Here is a 25825-nt window from a genome sequence, read left to right on the forward strand (position 1 = left end):
CGCACACAGTGTCCAGTCCAGTAAAGTTGGTGCTTGAGGATCACTGACTCCATGTTGGAAACACTGACTTCAACAAGGATGCTGGCATCTGTGTGCTGATCTTCCCATTTGATGTGGAGGATTTTCCTGAGGCATTTTTGGTTATACCTCTCCAGGCTCTTCAGATGCCAACAGTCAATCACCCCCATGTCACATCCATAGAGGAGAGTGGAGATGATGACTATATTGTAGACCTACAATGCTTCTAAAAACCATGCTAACAGAGTGAGGTTTTTGATGCTCAGTGCTTACACTTCTCAGAAGATTTCAGCTCCTATTTAGACTTCTCCACAAGGCCCACCTTTTCCAAACACGCAGCACCTGGTTGCCGAGTGTCACAGGCAAGCTCTGTGTGTGGTGCATGGCAGATCAGGGAGCAGGCAGGCAACTCAGTGGCAGATGGGGCAGGGGCCAAAGAGCAGACCATCAGATTGGGCAGGGCACACAAGTCAGGGAGCAGAAAAGGAAGTGGTGGATCAGGCAGGGGAAGGGGATCAGAGTGGCACTCAGGGGGGTGCGGCATGAATGACGCTTGCTCCTGGAGGCTGGGGGGGCACGGCAACTGCCCACATGTGGTGGGGGCATGGCGGCAGGGAGCTCCTGTGGGCAGCTGCAGCGGTGGGGGTGGCAAGTGCCAACTGGTGGTCGGCAACCACCCGCAGACGCCACCGGCAGTGGCAGCGGTGGCCAATGGCAATCGGCGGTGCTGGCAGTGAGGGGTGGGTGGCGAGTGGCAACTGCCCGCAGGCACCACTGGCAGCATTGGCAGTGCTTCTCTCAGGAGGTGCATTACCAATCTCAGGGGGTGCACGTGCACCCACGTGCAGCCCCTATGTGTTGCCAACGAGGTGCAGGATTTAATTTGTGGCACTCCTGGCAGAAAGGTTGGCCTCCAGTGACTTAGGGAAAAGCTAACACATTCAGCTTATGCTCTCTGCTAAACCATTTTCACCCTGAGCTCAAAAAAAAAATAAGTGCAGGATGAGAGAAACACGGCAGATTTTGTTTTTATTTCTGTTTCTAGGCTCCAGCAGAAAAACCACAGTTGGCCCAGTTCTTTGAGATATGGCCTAGTGGTTAGAGCATGCGATAGGGAGTCAGAGAAGCTGAGGGCTTGAATTAGTGTTTTTATAAACTCTTTGAAAGGGCAAAGTATTTTTGACTGGACCACAGGGCAGGAAGCGCTGAGACTGCCCAGATTCCCAGCCTGCAGCACTTCAGGGGGACTGCTCATTACTGGATGGTCCACTGGGACCTTTGAGCATTCACCCGTCACAGCAACAATGTCTTGCTTTGGGGCCTGGCTCTGTCATGGACCCTCCTTCTCTATGGACCATCATCACTTGAAATCAGGTGATGGTCCCAACCTGAACAACCCAGCCGCCAACTGCAGATCTCTGCCATCCTCAGCAGAGCCCTGGTTAGCAGAGGGGCTAACAGATTAGTGAGTTATTTTGGCTGTTCATAGAGATAGGGTAGAACCTGTTGGTACAGTCCCTTGTGGACAATGTATTGTGATTAATATATAGCATGATCCCAGCAGCCATGGCTGAGAGAAAGGGGACAGGAAGCTAGAGAGCCTCTTTCCTTTGCTTTTTAAGCTGCCATGGATAGGAGCGCTCGTTTAACATTGACTTTCCTGACCCCTCAGCTCTGTCATTCTTTCAAGACACCCTGCAGTGTTGACCTTCTCACTTGCAGTGGGGTTGCTGGTGAGTGGGGCTGGGAGGGGAAGGAGGGAGGGTAATGGAAATTCCTCCCCCCTCCATCATCCTTGGTTACAGCCTGAACGTCCGGGATGTTTCCTGCATGGATGGGCTTTTAAGTAGGAAGAGACAGAGATTGAGTGCTCCACACTTGAGTTGTCTTTATGCCTCTGAGAGCAGCTGGTCTATGGCATAAAAAGGACCCCAGATCCTATGGGTCTGCTTCACACACAATAGTTGGGTTGTGCTGCAACATGAAAGGCTGTAAAATAAAAAGGGGGAGGGGAGGGATGGGGGGGAAAGACTCTTGTGTCTGCTCTGGCATCTTTATATAGACAGTAAACTGGTTTAAACAAAAACAGTTAAGCAAATAATAAAAGCCAAGGACTGAAGGGAGTTTTTGCCCCAGTGGATGTCTCCCCCCGAAACCAGTTTGCATGACAGAACATCCCCAATGCGGATTTTATTTCGCCCCACCCCCAACCCGTGTCTCGGAAGTCTGGGCTGCTGCACATTTGCTCCCTTGAGCCTGTGAATGGAGATTTTATTACTGCCAATAAATATTATGATTGCAGCCTTGCAATATGCCACTTGCCCATTTGCCAGGGGGCAAGGCTTCATTTTCAGATAAGAGGCTAAAATATCACTAACCTTCATCTTAGCCTCTGGAAGAAGGAGCAGGGAAGGAGTTTTGGACCCAAGGCTGGTGAATTTTCTTGGGCAGAGTCATATACCAGGCCAGAGCTGGAGGGAGAGGCACCTTCTCTTCTGCAGGGCTGATGTAACACATGGAGCTGCTGCTAATTTGTGCCTAGGTTACATTTGTTTTGGCCACATCTCTTCCTCCTCCTTGTTCCCTCTTCCAGTCCATCTGTGCCTTTCCTGTCTTTCTCTCCCAGCTTCCTATGCAGGCAGTGTATTAGCCCTTCCCTCTTGGCAAATCAGGGAACTGAGGTGGGTCTCTGCCATGGGATCTCCAACCTTGGACAAGTGATGTGCCTCTGCTTCCCCTCCCATCCTTTGCCTCTTTGGACTGAAAACTCCTATAGGCAAGGGCTTTCTTGTGCTATATACCTTTCTATGGTCCCTGGCATAATGGGGCCCTGATCTTTACTGTGCTTTACTGATCTTTACTGGAATTGATCAGTCATTCTAGTCCGGTGGTATGGGAGGCTTCATGCTTTTCTTTCCAGACCCAGGGTTAATGTTGTTTGGTCCTGCATGGAGGGCTGTAGGCATAGATGATGCATAGTGGGGGCCTGTGCCCCCTTGAGAGTGCTGATGCCCCCCCGTGGCCAGTGAGTGCTCCGGCTGGTAGGGGGGCATGGAGAGCACTAGTGTCCCCCCTAAAATTGGCTCCGCTGGCACTTCTGCTGGAGTGCTGAGCGACCGGCTGCTGGGGGACCCCCTTCCCCTTGGTTGCCAGCTGGCTGCTGGGGGACCTCCCCATGGTAGTGCCTTGCTGGTGCCCCCTGAGACTCAGGAGGCACCAGTCGCCCATGGCTGTAAGGACACAGAGTGCTGTGTGGATCCAAGTTGAGGCTATCTTCTTTACAATTTAATTTGTGTTCTCACAGCTGCTGTAGCTTGGAACCCAGCCCTGCTCACCTCCTTCCCACACACATGCATACACTAATCTCTATGTCAACTCTGGTTTCTCTCTGCCTTTAAAGGTGGCCCTGGGGCTTAGCAAAAATCCCAAACTCACCGCAGACTCTGTATAAATTTAATATGGGACAGCGGTTCCTTTCCTCTGATATCTCGTGCCCCCAAGACCTCCCACTGTAAGGAACATGTCCTAGGTCAAGGTGAGACCTCTGAGTCATATCCTCAACTAGTGCAAATTAGCAGGGTTACAGGTATGCCAAGGGAGATGAGCTGATTTACATCAGCTTGAAGTCTGGCCCTTGGAGGAGGATGGTTTGGATTAGCATAGGAGAAGGAGCTGTAATTCAGCTCACAGCTTTCACTGCACCAGCAGGGAACCAGGCTCTGTTCTTCTTTTTATAGATTTTGTAGAGAAACATTTTCCCCCCCTAAACAGTTACTGGAGAGGAGATGCACATTCCAGAGTCAGAGAATAAAAGCTGCTGCCTTTTTACCACATTCTTCCAAGCCCTTAATATCTTTGGGAAACTCTCCATTAGAAGCAGATTGTCCTGAAAACCCACAAAACTCTGAAACACTATCTAGGGAGCAAATTCTAATTCGCCAGGAGCAAGAGAGGCCCTTCCCGTGCATGTGTGTGTGTATGTGTGTAAGAGAGAGAGAGACAGCGCCTTCTCTGGTTACATCTGCTTTCAGAGTGTGTATGTACATGGACTCTTTAATGTGTTTTTTTTCCCAAGGTTTTCTATTTTATTGAGTCTCCTTAGACAACTCCCCTGGGTCAGGCATGCTCAGGTTTATATGGCTATAGAAGTGGCAATGGCCCATCTGGCTACTTGCTGACTTGTTAGAGAGCAACGTGGTCAGGCAGAAACTGTCCTTAGCTCCGCAGAGGAACATGCCCTGCTATTGGAAGACTTCAGTAGTAGGATGGGTTCTGACTGGGGGTGGTAGGGAATTCACCATCTCAGTGCTCCTTGTGGATGTCCAGCAGCAGCAAATACCACCAAGGTCCTAATTCATCTCTCACAAGGGTGTAAATCAGGAGTAACTTCACTGAAGTCAGTGGTTCCTCACATTTACACTAAGGTATCTTTACACCACTCTGGTTGTACGGAAAGGCCTTAAATTTGCATTCACTCCCTTTCCAGGTCATTTTGCAGCCAAACGTGAATGAAAATGAAGCAAGTTCTCTATGCCAGGTTAGGTGACAGTATGATTTTAAACTGATTTAATTAAACCAGTGCAACTGTGTATGGTATGAGGATGTTTATAACTCAGCTCAAGGCTGGGGTAGAGTTGGCTAGTGTAAATAAAACAGCTGAATGACAAACATGTAAGAGAACCAAGGTGCAAGTTACCCTCAGCTTCTGAGGCACAATGGAAATTTCTGCCCTAAGAGCAGGGGTGGGCAAAATGTGGCCTGGGGGCCAGATGCAGCCCACCAGGCCATTCTATCCGGCCCCCGGGGCCCCTAAAATTTAGAAAATTAATATTTATCTGCCCTGGCTGCCTGTCATGTGGCCCTCGATGGCTTGCCAAAACTCAGTAAGCGGCCTGTTGCCCAAAATAATTGCCTGCCCCTGCCTAAGAGTAAAGGAGGCTGAATTTTCTCAGAGGCTGGTCTCAAACAGCGATACAAACTCCCACAGCAACCAAAGCTCCAAGAGCCCTGTGCATTTGTCCAGCATGCCTTCTTGCACACACACTCAGGCTACAAACAGATGTCACATTTGTCCCAGAAAAAACCAAACAGAGGTGAATCAGAGGCATATTAAGCTTCAAGGTGGGGACAGAGATAGAGGGTTTTGTAGTCAGAATCTTTGGTCATAAAACCACTGTGAACATGCTCACTCTGGAGGCTTTCCAAACAAGACTGGAAATATACTTCCAGGACACATGGAGGCAGAAACATAACAGAGCAGTTCCATGCTTGGGACAACCATGCGATGCCTGGGGCAGTGCCAGCTGCCACCATGCCAACTGCAATGATGCGATCAGTCACTGCTGCAGTCACAGCTATTTTTGCACTTCTCCCCAAAAAGGTGGCACCTGGGGCTGTTGCCCTAGTCATTTGCCCTCAGTTAGGTTACTTCAGGGAGGCTTCATTCACACTTTAGGGGAGATTAAAAAATACAAGGGTTTATTTTGATTCAACAGGTTAGGTGACATCCTTGGCAAAATTTAATGGGAATAGAAAGAGAGATCTTACAGTCCCAGAAGATCATGGAGAAGTTGGGCAGAAAGTAAAGAAGCATTGAGGGAAGGACTGTCAATGTTGTTTTAGGTCTTGTAAAATATTTCCTTGAAGGACTGATTCAGCCAGCATGCTGTCTGTCATCAACCACCCTTTGTGGTACATACATACAGAATGTGTTGAAGAGAAGCATGTCATTCAGAGGATAGTTTGAGGCAGGGAGGTGGGTTTGGACTGAGTGGGTGTCAAAGTCCTCGAATGGGTGGAAGCATTTCAAAAACATCTGAAAAAATAGGATGGGTTGTTTTTACTTCATCATCTCACCTGTGGTGCTGGAAACTTGGCTTCAGTGGGAATTACAGCTGGACTGCAACTGGATGCGGTGGTCAATCATGCAGTACAATTCTGGTTTCCATGTTGGGGACATCTCATAGATTTGAATGAACTTACCCTCACCCTTTACCCCTGTGAGGCAGGAAAGTGTCATCTTCGCTTTACAAATGGGGAACTGAGTCAGAACGAGGTGTAGTGACTTGCCAAGCTTTCACGGTGACTCAATTACATTGCAAAGACCTGAGTCCAATTCTGTTAAGCTCAAGTCCAATACCTTGACCTCAAGGCCATTCTTCAACATAAACCATTGATTCTCCACATTTTTAGACTCCAGACCCCACATTGTTGCATTCAAGGCAGCCCTTGGAAAATGCCAGCTCTTAGTTTTCATCTGTTTTTTCGACTACAGAAAAATAATAGCGCAATTGTTCTATTGCAAAAAACTTGGAAAGACCACAACAGGTCAGCATTTTAAGCACTGTGAATTGCTATTTGAAAACTTGTGGTTTATCTTGTGAACCATATTTGCACACGTAACAGTGTGAGGCATGCACCCTTGCAAAAATCTCAAGGCACCCCAGGGTGCATGGCATCCTGATTGAGAATCACTCATTTTAACACAGGCATAGAGAGAGAGGACAAGTCATCATATTGCTTGAGAAAGATGAAAGACCTACTACTAATGCATGTAGAGGGAGCTCCCCTTTTAGCTCAAGTGGCAGAGTTCTGAATTTTTTCGGAGCTGACTGAATATGGCTCTAGTCCCAGCTGTTCAGGAGCATGTGTTCCTGACAGTTTGTACTGTATGGATACAGTTCAGCATTGCTTGGAGGATGTAAAGGTTTGTTTCCTGTGAGTGTTCCCTATTTGTCTTCTGTTGGATTTGAATGGACCAGAGGTCTGTTTAGCGCTGAGGGTTCATGAAAGGAAAGGAACGCTCTCCCCCTGCATATCTCAGCAGATCTAGCCCTTTGTGTTGGCTTAAGCCAGTGCAGCTAGGAAACACAAAAGGAAAGGAAACCACGTGCAGCGACTTCCCTGCTTTTACTGCATATTTAAAATAAAGCCCACATCCATAAACAGCTGGAGATGGAGGTGAGGAAAGATGAGCTCTGCTCCCCAGTGGAGCAACCAGCCCTGATACTCTCTCACAGCAGGAAAGGTGTTTGTAGAGGAAGAAAACCTGCCCAGAAGTTATCACGGCCACTGCTCCCAGGGGAGGCTTTGGGAGGGAAGCACTGGCATATCCAGTGCTGGGGATGGCGGGGAAAGCAGCTTGGGAATGTGCTCTACACCTTAGCTGTGAGCAGGCAGAACAGAGGTCACCCCCCAGAGTAGTAAATCATCTCCTGGCTGCAGCTGCCAAAAGCCAGGTGGAAGAAGAAGATGTAGAAGAGTGACAGGGCCCCTTGGGGTGGGGGAATCTCTCCCAGCAGGGCTCCTCAAACATTAGCATAGCCTCCCCTCCACTCCCCTCCCCTCATGGCACAGACATGACTACTGGGCCTCTTCCCCCAGTGGGAATATTTTTACAAGGGAGCAGCTGGGAAGATGCCCCCCCAGCTCCGCAGAACAAACATGCTGCCTTGTAGTAACCCAGCCTGGTCACGGTCCCAAAGACCTTGTCCTTCTTTCTCACAGTGTCCTATCAAGTTCAAGCTTATTGAAAGAAGTCCGAGGCAGAACCTGGCAAAATTGGCTAGCCGCATTGTGTCCTTTCCCCTCCCACTTGCAGTGGTGGATGGCAGAAGCAGGATTCCTGATTTGGAGCACTGAAACTACAAGTAGTGGCTCACGTGTGATGCCTTCAGGTATACAGCGCACAGCAGACTGTTCTGCTTTGGCGGTGGTGGAGTATTGTAACCAGCAGGACACTTCTGGCACTCCTTTCTGCCCTCAGCTCTGCCACTGGTAAGACGTGGAGAAGAGTTACTTTGCCTCTGATTTTCCCTTTCTCTCCTTTCCCCTGTCTTGTCTTAGACTGTAAACAATCTAGGGCAGGGGCTTTCCTGTACTGCGTGTTGGTACCGTGCACAGTGGGGCTGTTCAGGGATATTCCTAATTAATAATGATGCTTTTCTTGATTCCCTAGTAAAAACAACTTAGGTGGTAAAATGGTTTCTCAGCTTTTTCCATGCCAGAACTCCTCTCCATTTAGCAATAGGAGTCTTCACTCCCTGAACGTTATTTGTAGTAAGTCCCCTAGGTGACATGGCCCCCAGGCTGAGACCCTGTGACATAAATGCATGACCCTGAAGAAAGATGGCAGGGACAGGGAGAAAGAGAGAAAATCTGTAAGGAAGTGCTTTAGGGCTGAGGATTTAGAGCTGTGAGCAAAGGATGAGACTCCTGTTAATTGAGTCTTGATGCATCTAGGGAAACAGGACTTTGTATATTCCGTGTAACTAAATGGGACTGCATCAGGCACTGGACTCTGCCATCAATTTCTCTTTCTAAAGGAAGCAAACTTCAATATCCTAAATTTCTATGCTTACATATACACTCCCCTGCCTCATACCCTTCTCTAAGCACTAGACTCTACTGTCAATAGCTATAGTAATAACAATTACCTGATTCTCTCCCTGTGGTTTACTCTGAGTTACCCTGAATCTCCCCTTCAAAAAAGAGGCATCCCTCTGTGGAGGCAGATTCAGCATGACAAGGCTGCATTTCCTGTACATCCAGCTAGATAACCCTTTCCCCTCTCTCACCAGATTCATTTCTCTCTCACTCCCTTGCTTCTGTTGTGCTTGCTCACTTGCTCCCCCTAGGTAGTAGGGCCTAGTGCACAGAACAAGGAACAATTGGGATGCTCAAAGTGTTGTCCCAGCTCTGCCATCAGCTTGGCTGTGTAACCTTGATCAAATTGCCTCATTTCTCTATGCCTTGGTTTCCTTGATGAGGATAATGATACATAGCCTCCTTTTTGGAAAGCACTGTCTTTGACTCTATAAATGGACTGGCATGGGTGAGATGTGTGTGATATGCACCTTTCTCTACAATGGGTGCATCTACACGTGCACATTTACTGCATAGTAATTTAGGTTACTGCACAGTAACTGAAAATTACTGCACAATAAGGGCACGTGTCTGCATGTGCATAACCTTACTGAGCAGTAAATATGGTGACTTAAGCTGACCAGGGCATAAATTTGACACCTGCACAGTAATGCACATGTAGACACCTTACTGCTCAGTAACACTATGTGTGTGGACTGACTTGGGACTAAATTTAACATTTCTGCGCTTTAATGGCTGCACTTGTAGATCCTGGCCTAAAAACTGCTTACTGTGTAGTAAGTTACTGTGCAGTAAATGCACAGGTAGACACATCAAGTGAGAGGCAGAGAGACTACCCTGTGCATATAGCATTGGATGCAAGCCTCTTAACAGCACAGAAAGATTTGTGCACATGCACTGATAGACATGCAGCTCCCCACTGTAGCTCATGGCACTTTACAGAAGGCACCATGAGTTACAGTGACCCCTCCCCCCACCACTGAACAGGCATTCACTGTTGGATCAGGGTGGGGGTTGGGATCAAGCTCCAATTTGGAGCCAATCAGCAGAGACCTGCCTGCAGCCTCTCTCCCTTAGCCCTGCCCTGTCCTGCCTTCCCCACCCCCGCTTCAGTGCTGTCTGCAGGATGGGAGGGGGGAGAAGGGAGGGGAGGGATCTCTGGGCTGGGGTTTGCCCAGCCTGAGCTGAAGGTGAAGGAGGCTGGGGGGAAAACAAGGCAGGGGGCTCCAACCTATCCCCCCCATGCTGGCTTGGCAAACCCCAGCCTGGAGCTCTCTCATGAAGGCACTCCACTTTGAAGCACCTTCATCTGAACACTCATTAGATGAGGGTTAATTTGTCACACACTCAGAGACTTTTAAACTGCTCTGCATCCATGCACTTCTGTCAGGGCATGGCTGTAAAGCACTTTCAGGAGGCTGATCATATGACAAATGTAACTTCTGTTAGTGCTGGAAATGTCCTGTTGAGCATTATGTCCTCTCCCATCTTCTATGCATTCACCCCAAGGGGCTGATTCTCAGCTTCCCAGGACCTTGTACACTTAATCCCAGCAGTGCAAAGTGAATGCAAATTGACCCCATTGTCAGTGAACAGTCTTTTGCGCTCCCCTAACCAGGCCTAGATTAATGCATAGGCAAACTAGGCACATACCTAGTGTCCTAAGTGAAGAAGGGACCCAGTTGTGCTTATTTTACATAATAGAATTATTGAGTGAAAAGTGGTAGGGGCCCAGGAGTGTGTTTGCCTAGGGGCCACTAAAGGGTTAATCTGGCGCTGCCCCTAGCACGAGCCAAATTGACTTGTGGAAGCAGAAGCATGGGGAGATTAATGGTTGCCTCTTTGCCTCCTGCTGTCTGAAGCATTTAGCTTCTGAAGGTCTTTTCACAATTAACTTAATCTCTGTGTTGACCTGCCCAAAGGTACACTGTGTTACACTTCTGAAATGGAATCATCTGTTCTATATCAAAGCTCTGGCTGTTATTCCTGCCAGCTTTATAGGATCACCCAGTGCAGTAATGAATTTCATCTACTGATATGACTTATCAGCAGTGACCCATCTCTCCCGTACATGCTGTTCTGACTCTTCTGCCAGTGGTTCCTACCCTGCGGGTCCCTTCTGTCTGTCACCATGATGTTGCCTGAAGAAGGGATGCTGAGTTGGTCTCTACTTTCTTGGATGTCTCTCATCCTTGTGCATCTTCTGTCCACTAGCCCAGGGGTTCTCAACATTTTTCTTCCTGAGTCCCCCCAGCATACTATAAAAACGCCATAGCTTGGCCTGGCTCCCCAGCCTGCCTGGATGGCCCCAGGTGCAGTGAGTGGGGCTTGGCAGCAGGGAGCCCTGGGGCCCCACTTACCTGAGCAGCAGCAGCGCAGAGCCTTGCCCACGCATCCACAGTGCTGCTCACAAGACGGAGGCTGTGAGGCCGCATGGGACGGGCCCACCCCTGCCCCTTCCTCTGGACTCGCCTCAGCCCCCGGGGGCCGAGGTGGTTCCTCTCTGTGCCAGGCCAGGCGGGCCCCCTGAAACCTGCTCACAGCATCCCAGGGGGCTACAGACCTCCGGTTGAGAACCACTGCACTAGATTGTTGTATAAGGGGTGGCCACCTTTCTCTCTGGTGATACTTAAGGAGCAAAGGCCACCACTGCATTCCCTGAAGAGCTCAATCCTGTAGGTCTGCCCTGAGGACTCATAGAGCGTGCCCCTGAAGGGAGATAAGCAGAGAAACACCTTGTTCCTGGTGCTGAGCTCTGCCAGCACTGAAGGGTTCCTGGGCATGTGGCAGTAAAGATGCAGCAGAGGCAAGTCTGCTCCTGGGGAAGCTGCTGATGTATGGAGCAGCACTGGCATCAGCTGTCACTATGGTGGTGGCTGCTATTTCACCTCTCCACAAAGACAGCACCCAGGATCGCTGCCCCAGTTGCCCCTCCTCAATTACACTACGGGGTGCCAGAGTAGAGCTTTGAGCACTTGGGGACATGTAAGGTTAAAAGCTGAGGTGTTTAGGGTGCTGGGTGCCTCTAGGGTGAGGAGGCAGCTGAGGGGGGTGGTTTTAGAATTGCAGTTTTGGACACAAGCACCCAAATTCCTCCTCACCCACATTTTAGGCGCCTAAGTCCTTTTTTGGGATCTGAGGCACTCTGCCTCTTTGTGCCGCAGATTCCTATGTGTAAGGGGGAGATAATGACACTGGCCCTCCTCATGGGAGTGCAGGAAGGATAAATTCATTATGGGTGTGAGGTGCCCAGATGCTGTGCTGAAGGGCATTGGGTAAACACCCAATATAGAAGCTCAGCTCCAGATCCAAATCTCTTGAGTCAAGGATATCACCTTCCCACTACGTGTCAGAGTCCCAGTGGCTGAGACCTTCTGCCATGAGCTCCTATGCAGCATTTGGGAAGCTGATGGATCTCAGACTGTCCAAGTGTCCCTGTCCCAAAAATGTCACCACATTTGGCATCAAGTTGGCCTTCATATTGATTGCCTCATCTGAGAAGCCTAAGCTTAAATGGCAGACAAGGTTCCTTGGGTGAATTAAATGCTTAAATGGGTCTTTCTTTAGCTATGCTAGGAAGCTCACACTCCTATAATTGTCTCCTTGAAGACTTCTGGCCATGACACTCATCAGTCATCATTTGGTACCCTGAGGCTGGGGGCATGGGGTTAACTTGCTCCACCAAAAGTGTAACTTAGAAGCCAACCAGCCTGAGAACTCTAAAATCACTGGAACATTTAAAGACCTAAGGGAAGAGATCCTTGTAGGAAGGGATGGAGGAAGAGAAGGAAGTGAGTAAGGGGGGAGAGCAGGAAGGAAAGAGGTAATCTCTTCAAGGCAATCAATACTTTTTATTTCAGTGTGTGCAGTGCCCAGCACTACAACATCCAGCTCCATGATAGATGTTCCTAGGTGCTATAGCAATACAGTAATAAGGAAGGTGTCAGCGGAGAAGGAAGTTTGCCTTCCTTCTCTTCCCATCTGAATCCTTGTGTTTCTTTTCTCCCCCTTTCCATTTATTCTATGAAGTTAGATCCTTAGTCCTTGAGGCAATTAGACTTCCTTTAGTTCTCACTCCCACACATTATTATTACTTTGCCTCTCCTTATAAGGTCTCCACTGAGGACTTTGACCTGTAGGATTGTATAGACCGCGGCAGCTACTTTTGACTCTTCCACTGTTATGTGTCTGATGGGAAACACTGACTGGAGATTCCCCCAAAGAGATTATTGTTAGAACCCCGCAAGGACTGAATGGCTGAATGAAATCCGGAATGAAAGGTAGTGAAGTTGAGAGGGTTTTAGAAAATGTGGACATGTAACAGTCACATAGTTAAGGTTGGATTCCATACAGAAGAATTAACCTGGGTGTTCAAGACAAGAAGCAGGAGAGCACATGGTGAAGAAGGGATGGGCTGAGCCAGTGTAGAAATTGTTCCAATCCTCAGATCAGACCTTCATCTAGACTTCATCTGAACCTATGAGATTCACCGAGAGTTCAATTTTATGCTTTATTTTTTATTAACTTGCACCTTTCAGTCACACACCTTCTAGTCATGACCTGAGAGAAAAGTGAAGAAATATGGGGAAAGCTCTTTCCCAGCTGGAAAATAAGCAGGAAGTCTTTCATTTCCCGATCTGTGCATGTTGGAATTCAAATGACCCATATATGTCATATCACCTTTATGACATATCACCTTTCCCTGGAACTTACACAGAAAATCCTCAAACAATTGCAACCCATACTAGAAGACATCTTTCCAGAACCACCCATCCTAGCCTTTAAACAAGCACCAAACCTCGCTAACCTCATCACCAGAAGCAAACGCCCTATGACCCAAACCACACTGAATGGATCTAGACCATGCCAGGACAAGAAATGCAAAACCTTCCAACACATCTCCACCACCCCCACTATAACTATGCCCCACACAACAGAACCACCACCATTCCTGGATCTTACAGCTGCACCTCCAGAAATGTTATAGATCTCATCTAGTGCACCAAATGCCCTGATGGAAAATATGCAGGGGAAACCGAACAACATCTGTGCACCAGAATGGATGCACACCAAAAATCAATGACAAAAATACCCAACTACCTGTGGGGGCACACTCCTCACAGGACAATCACTCCCTTTCCCATATCTCAGTTCTAATCCTCAAAGGGAACTTACAAAACACCTTCTGTAGACAAGTCTATGAACTTCACTTCATAAATCTACTAGATACAAAGAATCATGGACTCAATATAGACAATGGTTTTACGACACATTACAACCTGCCTGACATCTGATTCACCAGGTACCTGCCTGACCTGATCTCTTACATTCTTCTTTCCCCCCACCTTTTCTCCCCTCCCCTCCCCTCCCCTCCCCTACTTTTCTGACCTTTGTCTCTCTGATTTCCTACTATCTTTCTTCACTGAGAGCCTCTTTCTTACCTTGTATTATTACCACTTAAGTGTTTCCCTTTGGCCTTCCCTCCACCCTGCTTTCTTCTCCCTTCCTCCCCTGCTTTACCCTTTTCCCTTTTTTTTACCTATTTTTATTTTCACTACATCCTCTCACACTTTGAGCTTCTCTCATTCCTGTTTTCCTGATCTCCAACTATTTCCTTTTTCACTGACATTCTCTTTTCTACATTGTATTCTATCACTGTAATGTCTCCCTTTAGCCTTTTTTTCCCAATGCTTTCTTCCCCCTCCACTCTCTGCTTTACCTTTTGTCTTTCTAATTTCTATCAATATACATTCTCACTGACATCCTGCCACACTTTTAGCTTCTCTCATTTCTTGGAGTCTCAGAACAGCAGAGACTCCCTATGCCTGAAGAAGGGTGACTGCTCCCAAAAGCTTCCTGAGAACTTTTTTCCAATTACTCAGTTGGTCTAATAAAAGATATCACATCTACTGAAAGAACCTTGCCTGCCAATAACACAGTTAATAATTCAGCTAAAATATTTTTATCCAAAGGCCAATAGCAGTTGTACAATTATGCTACAATAAATGAAAGCTCTAAAATACTGTAACATAATACTAACTACACATTACATAGCAGTTTTACAATACTTACTAATGACTGCACCCCGGAGTAATTACAGTTACAAGCATTTGATCAGAATACGTACAACCAGGCTAGGAAGGGAGATTCTAGGTGTCCCATGCTTACAATCAACTTACACTGGCAAAGAATCCATCTTTCCTGCCTCTCTTTTATCCCTTTAGATATATCATTACATCACCTATATTTCCTTCTTCTGAGTTTTAGAAACTGATCAGAACTAGCTCAGGCTTTCATACAGACACATCTTGTCAGTCCCAGTACACAACAACATACTTGCTTTGTTCATTCTTGGTGGGTGCCTCTAGACCTCCTTTTTGTTCCCCCACCTTTTCTTCTGCATTAACACATCTATAGCCTTTCACACTCCTCTGTAAGGACATTAGCATTTTCACTAAGTGATTGCCTGTCTCTGTTTCTCTCTCTCAATGGATTCTTATATTGTCATGTTTGTTGATAAAACATATCATCACTTATTACATTATATTTCTTAATTCCTACAGTGCAGCTGGCAGATATCTTTTAGCCAAATGGACTTAATTAAGACAATAAGTACAATTAAATGAGTAAAAGGAATATAGGACTAGAAGGGCTTCCTGGGCCATTCAGTCCTGTCCTCTGCATTCACTAGCAGTCATTTACACAAGGATTCCCCCAAATCACCACTTCAGATCCTCACACAAGTATAAAGTGGATCTTCCACAAGGACCTATGAAAGGACCACAGAGACCTGAACTGGCTAATAGCCCATCACCTACTCTCTGTGAAGGCCTGGAGATACAGAGGGGGCAGAGAGGTCAACTCAGCTGCCCCAGGGAAATCTGCCAAGGCACAACAGAGACCATCGACCACCTCCTATGGCTCTCCTCATGCGCAAAGGGGTGTGGAAAAAGGTAAACTGCCTCCACAAGGAGGTAACGGGTCAGACTGATGAAGAGAGAGGCAGTGCTGTACAGGCACCTGACTAAACACCAGAGGACCCTGACAGCCCGTTTTGATCATTTTTTGTCCCACATCAGGAGCGCCCTCTGGAAGTCCAGGAACCTCCTGATGTACAGGCACACAGAAATTGAGGTAGCAGACTGCATTAAAATGGTACTGAGTGAGCAGAAAACCGTAGGAGAGGAGATAGTCAACACCACCTAGTAGAGCAACAGTTGGCACAGGCTTTTCAAAGATCCCCCTCGAGGGGAAGTGTATAGTGACAGTGAAGGAGCCAACGAGTCAACTGGGTAGAGCAACAGCAATGAGGACAGCAATAGTGGAATCACCCAGTGACAGTGATATGAACTAAGGGCTTAAAGCCTGTAATTGGGGCAAGAGCTGAAGGGACAGTGTAAATGTAACAAGGAAAGGAATACAGATGAGAGCGCAGGTGTGGGGGGGGTGATCATTGTAACGGGTGTGTTGGTGTGCGGATGTGAGATTTTTTGGTATGGGTGTAAGGCTTTGAAAATGGGTTAAGGTTTGGAAAGAACAGTATGCTAGACAGTATGTGCGTGTGTAGACATATAAAACTATCTAGGAATATATTTTTCAACACCCCCCACCCAAAAGTAGAAAGCACAAAGCCAGAAACACTACAACATACCATACCATACCATACAACATACCATAGGCAACAACAGGCAAGATGACCACACTGTCAATGCCTGGCCACTGTAGTGACAGCAAAGTAATTAGTTAATATACACAGTGGATTGTAGGAAGAGTATTGCACTCTACACAAGAGGAAGGCAGAAACGTTGTCAGACCCCGCCAATCTGACCCGCGAGGGAAATTCCTTCCTGACACCAGATTTGGTAATGGGTAGGATTCTGAGTGGAAAAATATATTCCTAGATAGTTTTATATGTACACACACACACATACTGTCTAGCATGCTGTTCTTCCCAAACCTTAACCCATTTTCAAAGCCTTACACCCATGCTAAAAATCTCACATCCATGCACCAATGCACCTGTTACAATGATCGCCCCCACACACCTGCGCTCCTGCACACTCATCTGCTTTCCTTTCCTTGCAAGATCCGCTAGGCAGGCACAAAAGGACAAAGGAACAAAACAGAATTTGTCTTAAAAAGTGAATCGGGTGTTTGTCTGATCTTTAATGTTCTGGATTGAACCAGACACAAATTGGCCACCCGTCTTTGCAGACAGTGTAGTCCACAGAGATATAAGGGTATGGTACTGAGAAACAGTCATATCGATTACATTATTATAGACAGCAAAGGGAATGCTGAAGTTCTGATGATACGGGTTTATCTCAAGAGAATTGCAGCTCAGAAACTGTCTTGACAGCTTCAGCATGAAGAACATTTCCGTCTTTGCTTCATATAAGGGAATTCATCCCCCAGATTGCCTTAGGGTCAGTTTCCTGACAAGTTTCAAACTTGCAATATGAGGTTATTCCTGAGTCAGTACCAAGGAGGGGAACCAACTAATGTCCCTGTAATTGGATTATTTGAGGTGCTACTGCTTTAAAAGCACCATTTATTTATATATTTTACAAATGGCAAACAAACAAAACAGATACGAAGCTGTTTATTGCTATGAGGTGGCTTCTCTGAAGAAAGTCTATTAGCATTTTGGGGTTTCTTCTCTTAGGTTATAATTCACTCCTGTGCAGAAAGGGAGTTTCCATCTTGGCCAGTGAAGCAAGCACTGAACCATAGCCCTCCAGAACTGGAACTCCTACAACTTGAGTTAAAACATCTTGGCTCTCCAGCTGTAGATATAACACATATCCTTAGAGGAACAGCCACAAAAGTGGGGCTGCAGTACACATTGAGTAATTGCTGACAATACCACCAAGCCATTGAAGATCTATTAAATATAGACCACAAATGTCAGGGTTAAGTCTTGTGCAAATGGCTCAAAAATTTTCTGACAAAAAAATTGTGGTTTTCTTCTGAAGGGAAATGTCAGTTTGGATAAAACTTTTTAGTTTCCTGAAGACCAAAACTTCTGGGTTTCAACTTGATATTTTAATATCAAATGTCATTTGTACTGTATTTTATGTTGAAACATGAATTCAAAATTAAACTTTTTGCCTTAAATACATTTTATTTGAGTAAAAATAAATATCTGCTTTGTTTTAATTAAAAATGTCAAACCCTTTCATTTCAACATTTCCCAATAGAAACTTTTTAAACCTTTCATTTGGTAAAAAACAAGCCAGTATTTCAGTTTTTTATCAGGTGTCTTTGGGCAATATGCCTTGTAGTTGTCTGACAGGGTTGACTGGGTAGTTTTAGGAATAGGTTAGAAAAGAACTTGTATGGAATGGTTGAAGTAGGGTGTTAGACTAGATGACCTCTGGAAGTCCCTTCTGGCTCTGCATTTCCATGATTTTATGATTCATGTCAAAAACAAAGGTCAACAATGATTTCCTTTGCAGATGGGAATTCTGTTTTCTAGCAAGCTCTTGTTTGTTAGGCTAAATTTTCAGGAGGGCTCAGGGGCAAATTTGCAATTGGACAGCATACACAGATGTGGCTGGAATTTCAAAAGAGCTTAGGTCCCAGTTAGGCACCTAAATAAAGGCTGGATTGTCCTGGGCTAGTGGTTCTCAAACTTTTCAAACTCCAGGTACCCCTCAAAAATGCCGTTCTTAGCTTTCACTTGCTTTTTGACTATGGAAAGCTAGTAGAGCAGGGGTGGGCAAAATGCGGCCTGTAGGCTGGATGCAGCCTGCCAGGCCATTCTATCTGGCCCACAGGGCCCCTAAAAAATTTTAAAAATTAATATTTATCTGCCCCTGGCTGCCTGTCATGTAGCCCTCGATGGCTTGCCAAAACTCAGTAAGCGGCCCTCCGCCTGGGGTAGAGCAATTTTTCTTTTTCAAAGAACTCCAAAAGCCCACAACAGATCAGAATCTTTGTCACACTATGGATTCTTATTTGAAATCTCTGGTTTTATCTTATAAGTCACGTGTAGGTGTTTGCACATCTAACCATGCTAATACTTAGCTCCGCAGACATGGTACAGATGCGGAGCGCAGCTGCTAGGGGCCCCGCCACGGTGGCGCCACCTGCCCTGGGCTCCTCTGGGGCCTCCACCTGGATGGAGTCCATGGCGGGGTCGGCGTCCCCCTGCCCCCCTGCCGGGGACCCAGTGGCTGGTGGTAGGGGAGGGGTCTGGTGGTTCCCTTTCCTGTCCCTCCTGTGCCTGGCTTAGGCCCCTGGAGGAGCAGTTGAGGGAGCTCCAGGCTGAGGTGAGCAGGCTGCGGGGCATCAGGGCTGCAGAAGACGAGATTGACACCTACTTCCGTTAACTGCAGCACCAGGCGGTCAGTGTACAGACTCCCCAGGAGAGGCGCACAACAGAGGTGTGGCAGACAGTACCCACCAGAACCAGGGTTGCTTGGGCTAGTGTGGTGGAGGCTCCCCAGGTACAACTCAGGAACTGATACAAGGTCCTGGCAGCCCTGGAGGAAAAGGACGAAGGGGATGCCTTCAGCAGGGATAGTGCCGCTCCACGCATGACACAGACGGCGCAGAGAGGGAGCACTAGGAGGAAGAATCAGGGATTCCATCCTAAGGGGAATGGAGGGTCCCATCTGTCAGCCCAACCCCATGGCACGCAAGGTCTGCTACATGCCCAGGGCTCAAATTCAAGATATCACAGAGAGGATCCGGCCTACATTCGACCCTTGGACCAGTGCCCCATGGTCCTTATCCATGTGGGAACACATGACGCAGCCAGGGGCAACCCAGACCACATCATGAAGGACTTTGAGGCCTTGGGGCCCAAGCTCAAGGAGATGGGGGCACAGGTGGTATTCTCCTCTATTCTCCCGGTAAGTAGACACGGATGGTGACATGAGGCCTGTATCAGCGAGGTTAACCGGTGGCTACGGAGCTGGTGCATCCAGGCAGGCCTCGGGTTCCTGGACAACGACCCACACTTTTGTACAGGGGACATGCTTGGGAGGGATGGGCTACATCTCTCCCCTAAAGGCAAGTGTGTCTTTTCTTCCAGGTTGGCTGATCTCATATGGCATGCTTTAAACTAGCTTCACCGGGAGATGGGGCCACAGGAGGACATGAGGACACCTCCCAACCAAGATGGGTGATGAGCACAAGGAATATCCAGGTAAGTGATAGGGGTCCGGATAGTCCTAAGAATTGGGGGGAGGGGGGGGTGCATGCACCAATTCAAGGCCTTAAATGCCTCTACACTCTACACTAATGGTCATAGCATGGGAAATAAGCAGGAGGAACTCACCCACCGGATAGCTAGTACAAACCCAGACATGGTAGGGCTCACAGAAACCTGGTGGGACTCATCCCACGACTGGGCGGTAAACGTTAGGGGCTACAGACTATACAGGTGGGATAGAATGGGGAGGAAAGGCGGGGGGGTGGCGCTCTATGTCAAAGAGCAATACACGTCCTCAACTAACAGGATGGGGTCAGAGGAGGGGCAGGCTGAAGTGCTCTGGGTCAGAATACAGGGGGGTCACGGGGAAAGGGACTTAACGGTGGGGGTCTACTACAGACCACCCAACCAAGGGGGAGAGCTGGGCCATGAATTCTCGGGCCAAGAGGCACTTAAGGCAAGGGATGTAGTCATCATGGGTGATCTAAATTACCCAGACATCTGCTGGGAGGAGCAGTCAGCCAGGTTAGACCGCTCATGAAAGTTCCTTGCTGACATACAGGACCTCCACTTAACCCAGGAGGTGCACAGTCCCACCCTGAGGAATGCACTCCTGGACCTGGTCCTGGCCACAGGTGATGACCTAGGGAGGGGACTCCAGGTTCATGACCACCTGGGTGACAGTGATCATCGCCTACTGGAATTCACCATCCAGTGCAGGATGTCAAGGGCATTAGCCCTTGACTTCAAGAGGGCAAAGTTCAATGAGTTGAGGAGATTGGTAGGAGAGGCACTGGGGTCCTGGAGGGTAGGGGAACTGTGTGTCCAAGATGAGTGGTTGTTCCTTAAGGAGATGGTCCTCCAAGCCCAAGGGGTGATAGTCCCAACGAGAATCCAAGGGGGCAAGAGTGCTCAGAAGCCCCCCTGGCTCACCAAAGGCATTCAAGAATGCCTGAAAGCCAAAAAAGAGGTGTACACCCAGTGGAAGGAAGGGGCTATCACCAAAGAGGAGTATACCTCCATCGCTCAGGTTTGTAGGGAGCCGTCAGGAAAGCTAAGGCAGATACGGAACTAGGGCTAGCATCAAGGATCAAGGACAACAAAAAGTCCTTCTTTAAATACATAGGGAGTATGAAGAAAGCACCAGGTAACATGGGGCCCCTGCAGGATATGCTTGGCAATCTGGTGGTTGCACCAGAGGAAAAGGCAGACCTTTTTAACAATTTCTTTGCCTCAATTTTTTTGTGCAGGGACTGGGACTCCCCCACTGAGATTCAGGATGATGCAGGAGAGACTCTGCCAGGCCTAGGGTCAGGAAAGAAAATTAGGAAAATCAGGAAAATTAGAAGGTCCAGATGCTCTCCACCCCAGGGTGCTGAGGGAATTGGCAGGGGTTTTCGAGGGGCCCCTGGCACAGCTTTACAAGCACTCATGGTGCTCTGGCGAGGTGCCAGATGACTGGAAGAAGGCCAATGTGGTCCCCATTTTCAAAAAAGGGAGGAGGGAGGACCCAGGCAACTAGAGGCCCGTAAGTCTTACTTCGATCCTGGGGAAGCTCTTTGAGAAGATTATCCAGGAACACATCTGGGAAGGACCAGCAGGGGGGATGGTGCTCAGGGGCAACCAGCATGGGTTCATTAGGGGCAGGTCCTGTCAGACCAACCTGATTGCCTTCTACGGTCAGGTCACAAAATCATTGGACGCAGGTGTCGTGGTGGATGTAGTCTTTCTGGACTTTAGGAAGGCCTTTGACACTGTCTCTCACCCCATTCTCATTAAAAAGCTAGGCGACTGTGGCATTGATGCCTACATTCAAATTCGCAGATAACACTAAGATATGGGGAGAAGTGGGCACTCTAGAAGGGAGGGACAGGCTGCAATTGGATCTGGACAGGTTACAGGGATGGGCGAATGAGAATAGGATGGGATTCAACACTGACAAGTGCAAGGTACTGCACTTGGGACGTAAGAACCAGCAGCAGACCTACAGGCTGGGGAACTCCCTGCTCGAAAGCACAGTGTCAGAAAAGGATCTTGGAGTCATTATCGATTCCAAAATGGACATGGGCCGCCAATGTGCGGACGCAGTCAGTAAGGCCAGCCGCACCTTGTCATGCATCCACAGATGCATCACAAGCAGGGCCAAGGAGGTGATCCTGCCCCTCTATGCGACATTGGTCAGGCCGCAGTTGGAGTACTGCATCCAGTTCTGGGCACCGCACTTCAGGAGGGATGTGGACAGCATGGAGAGGGTCCAGAGGAGGGCCACTTGCATGATCCGGGGACAGCAGGGCAGACCCTATGAGGAGAGGCTACGAGACCTGAACCTGTTCAGCCTTCACAAGAGAAGGCTGAGAGGGGACCTGGTGGCTGTTTACAAACTTACCAGGGGGGACCAGCAGGGAATGGGAGAGCCCCTGTTCCCCCGAGCACTACCTGGAGTAACTAGGAATAACAGTCATAAGTTGTTTGAGAGTAGGTTCAGGCTGGACATTAGAAGACACTGTTTCACGGTCAGAGAGGCTAGGATCTGGAACCAACTTCCAAGGGAAGTGATGCTGGCTCCTCCCTTGGGGGTCTTTAAGAGGAGGTTTGACAATTACCTGGCTGGGGTCATGTGAGCCCAGTATTCTCTCCTGCCCAGGGCAGGGGGTCGGACTTGATGATCTACTTAGGTCCCTTCCGACTCTACATCTATGAATCTATGAATATTGTGTATCCCCCCTGAAAGGATCTCAAGGCACCCTGGTTGAGAATCACTGTCCTAGGCACCTAGGCCCAGTGTGCTGAGTACCATGGACAATTCTGGTTTTAGGATTTAAGTAATGCTTATCCTGTTGTTTTTTTGTATGGTGACTTAACACCACATACCCCAGCTCTTGTGGGAGTTTCAGGCATACAAGATTGACAGGATCCATCCCTGATAGGCTTGTCTTCTTTCTTATCAAACTGAAGGCTAAGGAGTCCAGAGAGCAGCATGCAAGCACTGATAGTGCTTCTCTGCTACCAGTAGGGGACACTATCAACAGACTGAGGTATGCCAAGGGTGTTATGGCTTAGTACTACTACTATGAAAATGGAGCATCTGTGACCAGCGTGTCTTCGGGCCCAGCGGGAGATGTTCTTGTCTGCTTGGCTTTGAAGAGCAGTTATGTCAGTGAATTCTGGATATAGGTGCTGTGAGGGAAATGTCCTGTACAAGAGAGGGGGGGATCTGGCTTTCTTGGAATACTGGCAGTTTTTAGGATCTATTGCTAATCTGTAAATACAAAGTAAATCCAGTTTTCTCTTATGTTTTTCCATGCTTATTACTCCCTTATCTGTCTGTGCAAAATCCTGCTCCTCCCTGCTGGCAGATCCAATCCACTTGTTATAGGCAAGGGCTGTGATCTGGCAGACGGGCTTATGATGCATCTTGTCTTAGGAAAGAAAGATAATGGAGACACCGCCCTGATTCCTGCCCTGTTTCTGAAGTGAATTCCACGTGTGGGAGAGAAGGGAGACAGCCAACGATGCTCAAGGCCATAAATTAACCTCAGGGTTTCCTAATGGGACCCTGATTTATCTCCTGCCGTCTGTCTGAACTAATTGAGTTCATTCCACTTGGTGATTCATACCATGGAAATGGGTTCCAGAGAAAATGGGACCTCAAGCCGCTTCAGTAAATCCCTGGGTTTATTAGCCAGGGAGCCTTAATGCTTTTAAAACCAGAAGACTTTCAAAAGGAACATTCGACCCGGAATCAATCAGTCACTGACAGTAGCCACAGCTCGAGTTTCAGCCTGGTTGGGGAGTGGGCATTGGAAAAACAAGTTTCCCAGCTGCTGCTCATTGTGACTCTATTGGAAACTGGAAGTGAAGAATGGAGGTGTTAGCAATAGGAAACTCCAGAGTGGTGAAAGCAGCTGGAAGCCATAGGGCTGGATTGTCCTAGCTACTCAGGGACAGATTTCCAAGGGCTTGGCTCCCATGATTGGAGCTAGATTTTCAGAACTTTGCTCCCCTCCAGGCAGTTAGATGTGAACCCAGTTTACAAAAGTCCACAGCACCCAGCAGTTTCCACTGGGGCCAGATTTTCTGAAGTGCTCAGTGCTCTGTCTTGGAAGTCCTAGGTTGGATGTGGATGCTGAGCAGTTTGGAAACTCAGGCCCCAGTTAAATAGTCTAAAATGGAAATGAAGGAGGCCTTGTCCTTTGTATGTAGTCACTGGGTAAAAAATGTTTAGAACGCAGTCACTATATTTCGGAGAATAATGAAATCATTAAAGGGGCTGCAGTGGTTTCATTAACACATTCTTTTATGTTTAGCTTTCAACCAAAATAGTACTTTTGTTTGGGTCAAAAAATATTTGTTTTAGGGGTTTAAAAATATATATTTTCTCACTTCACTATCAGTTTTTCCCTTCAGACCATCAGTTTCAGTGACTATATTCTACTTCCTGTCTTTTCTGGGGTAGGGAGATACTTCACTTCCAGTTCACGGACACCCCTGACACCTGCCCCTTTTGCCCGTAGCGGTAGACCCTGGTGCATGCCTACCTCGAGTGTGCCAGGTTGCAGCCCCTCTTCCACACTGTCCAGAACCTCCTGCTGAGGTTCTGGCTGCACTTCTCCCTGCAACTTTTTTGTTATGCACTTCTCGTCCAGGGCCCCACCAAGTCCTGGGTCCTCTTGGTCAACCTGCTCCTGGCTCTGGCCAAGCTGGCCATCTATAAGACTAGGAAGAAGGCTCTGTCTGGGAGGAATGCAGGTGAGTGTGGGGCTGCTTTCCGGGCACTCCTCTGCTCACATCTCTGGACAGAGTTTCACTGGTTGGCATCCACCGGCTCCCTTGACTCCTTCAGGGGGCAGTGGATGCTGGCCAGTGTGCACTGTTTGGTGTCCACATCCAATGCCCTTGTTATTAACCTATGACCTCACTCCTGTTCCTGTTTTCTTTTTTGCTGTCCCACTTGAATGGCGTGTGCCCCCGGCAGTGGCGGGAGCGCGGCAGAGGGAGCCCCGCAGCGGTGAGCAGGAAGCTCCTGCAGACACCGTTGGCACTGTTGGCGGTGGGGGGAGGCGGGGCGCAGTGAGTGCCGACCATGGGTCAGCAACCACCCGCAGGCATCACCAGCAGTAGCAGCAGCAGCCAGGGGTGATCATGGACCTCCCGTAGACGCTCCTGGCACTGCCAGCAGCAGAGTGGCGAGCAGCGACCTCCCGCAGGCACCACCAACAGTGTCGGCAGCGCCTTTTTGCAGGGACTGCACCACCATGCACAGGGAGTGCATGTGCACCTGCATGCACTTGTTATGCATCGCCCCTGTTGTCCCACATATTTAGTTGATGTGTCCTCAGTGGCCTCCCTTCATAAGGGAGGCTTATAGTTTTCCGTGATTAGCCCGGTCCCATGAGTTTTTTGTTACATCAAATTGGTCAGTTTAATTTAGGTATGTTCCAAATTGCGTTGCTGAATTAGGGACTACTGTAAGTGATGCTTAGAACTTAGCTTATGCAATGTAGCAGGCCCCAGTGGCCTACTGCTGTAAGGTGATGTACAACCTCATTCCCCTGTGGGGGCAATGAGAGCTGAAGATGCTCAGCTAACCCAATAGATCCAGACTTATAGATTCATAGATTCATAGATGCTAGGGTCAGAAGGGACCTCAACAGATCATTCAGTCCAACCCCCTGCCTAGGCAGGAAAGGGTGCAATTTGCATCCAGGACTATAACTTTTCTCTTTAAATAACTAGACTAGTGCTGAAGTATTTGCATCCCAAGAAAAATCCTGATGTTTGTTTTGTCTCTTTTAGTATCAAGGGGCATTTACCCAGTAGAAGTGAGATGTTCCACAATCTTCTCCTTGCACATGTGCTTAATAGATCCTAACCTAATAGATCCAGACTTAATAGATCCTAAAGATTTTCTTAATAGATTAGGAGGAAATGGTGTCCAAGCAAAACTTTGGCTCCAAGGGCAGACTATTTCATTCTTGCCTTTGATTTGTATGTCCATAGATTGTGCCTGTGCAGACTCACTGGTACATGTGTGTGCATGTCTCCTTAACTCCCAGAATCAAACCCACTGGGCACGTTTGCCGCCCTTAGTGTACATTTGCCATATTTGTGCTGTCTTGTATATGTGCATTGAAATTCCTATTCAGCCTTTATGAAGTTGCTGGGCATTTTGCATTATAAGTATAAATGTCAGATTTTGATCCATTTTTGCTGTGTAGCATCCATCAGATTTGGCCCACCGAAATTTAGGCAAATTTTGGC

The sequence above is a fragment of the Alligator sinensis genome, unplaced genomic scaffold (assembly GCF_000455745.1).
Source record: "Alligator sinensis unplaced genomic scaffold, ASM45574v1 scaffold520_1, whole genome shotgun sequence".
Lineage (NCBI taxonomy): Eukaryota > Metazoa > Chordata > Crocodylia > Alligatoridae > Alligator > Alligator sinensis.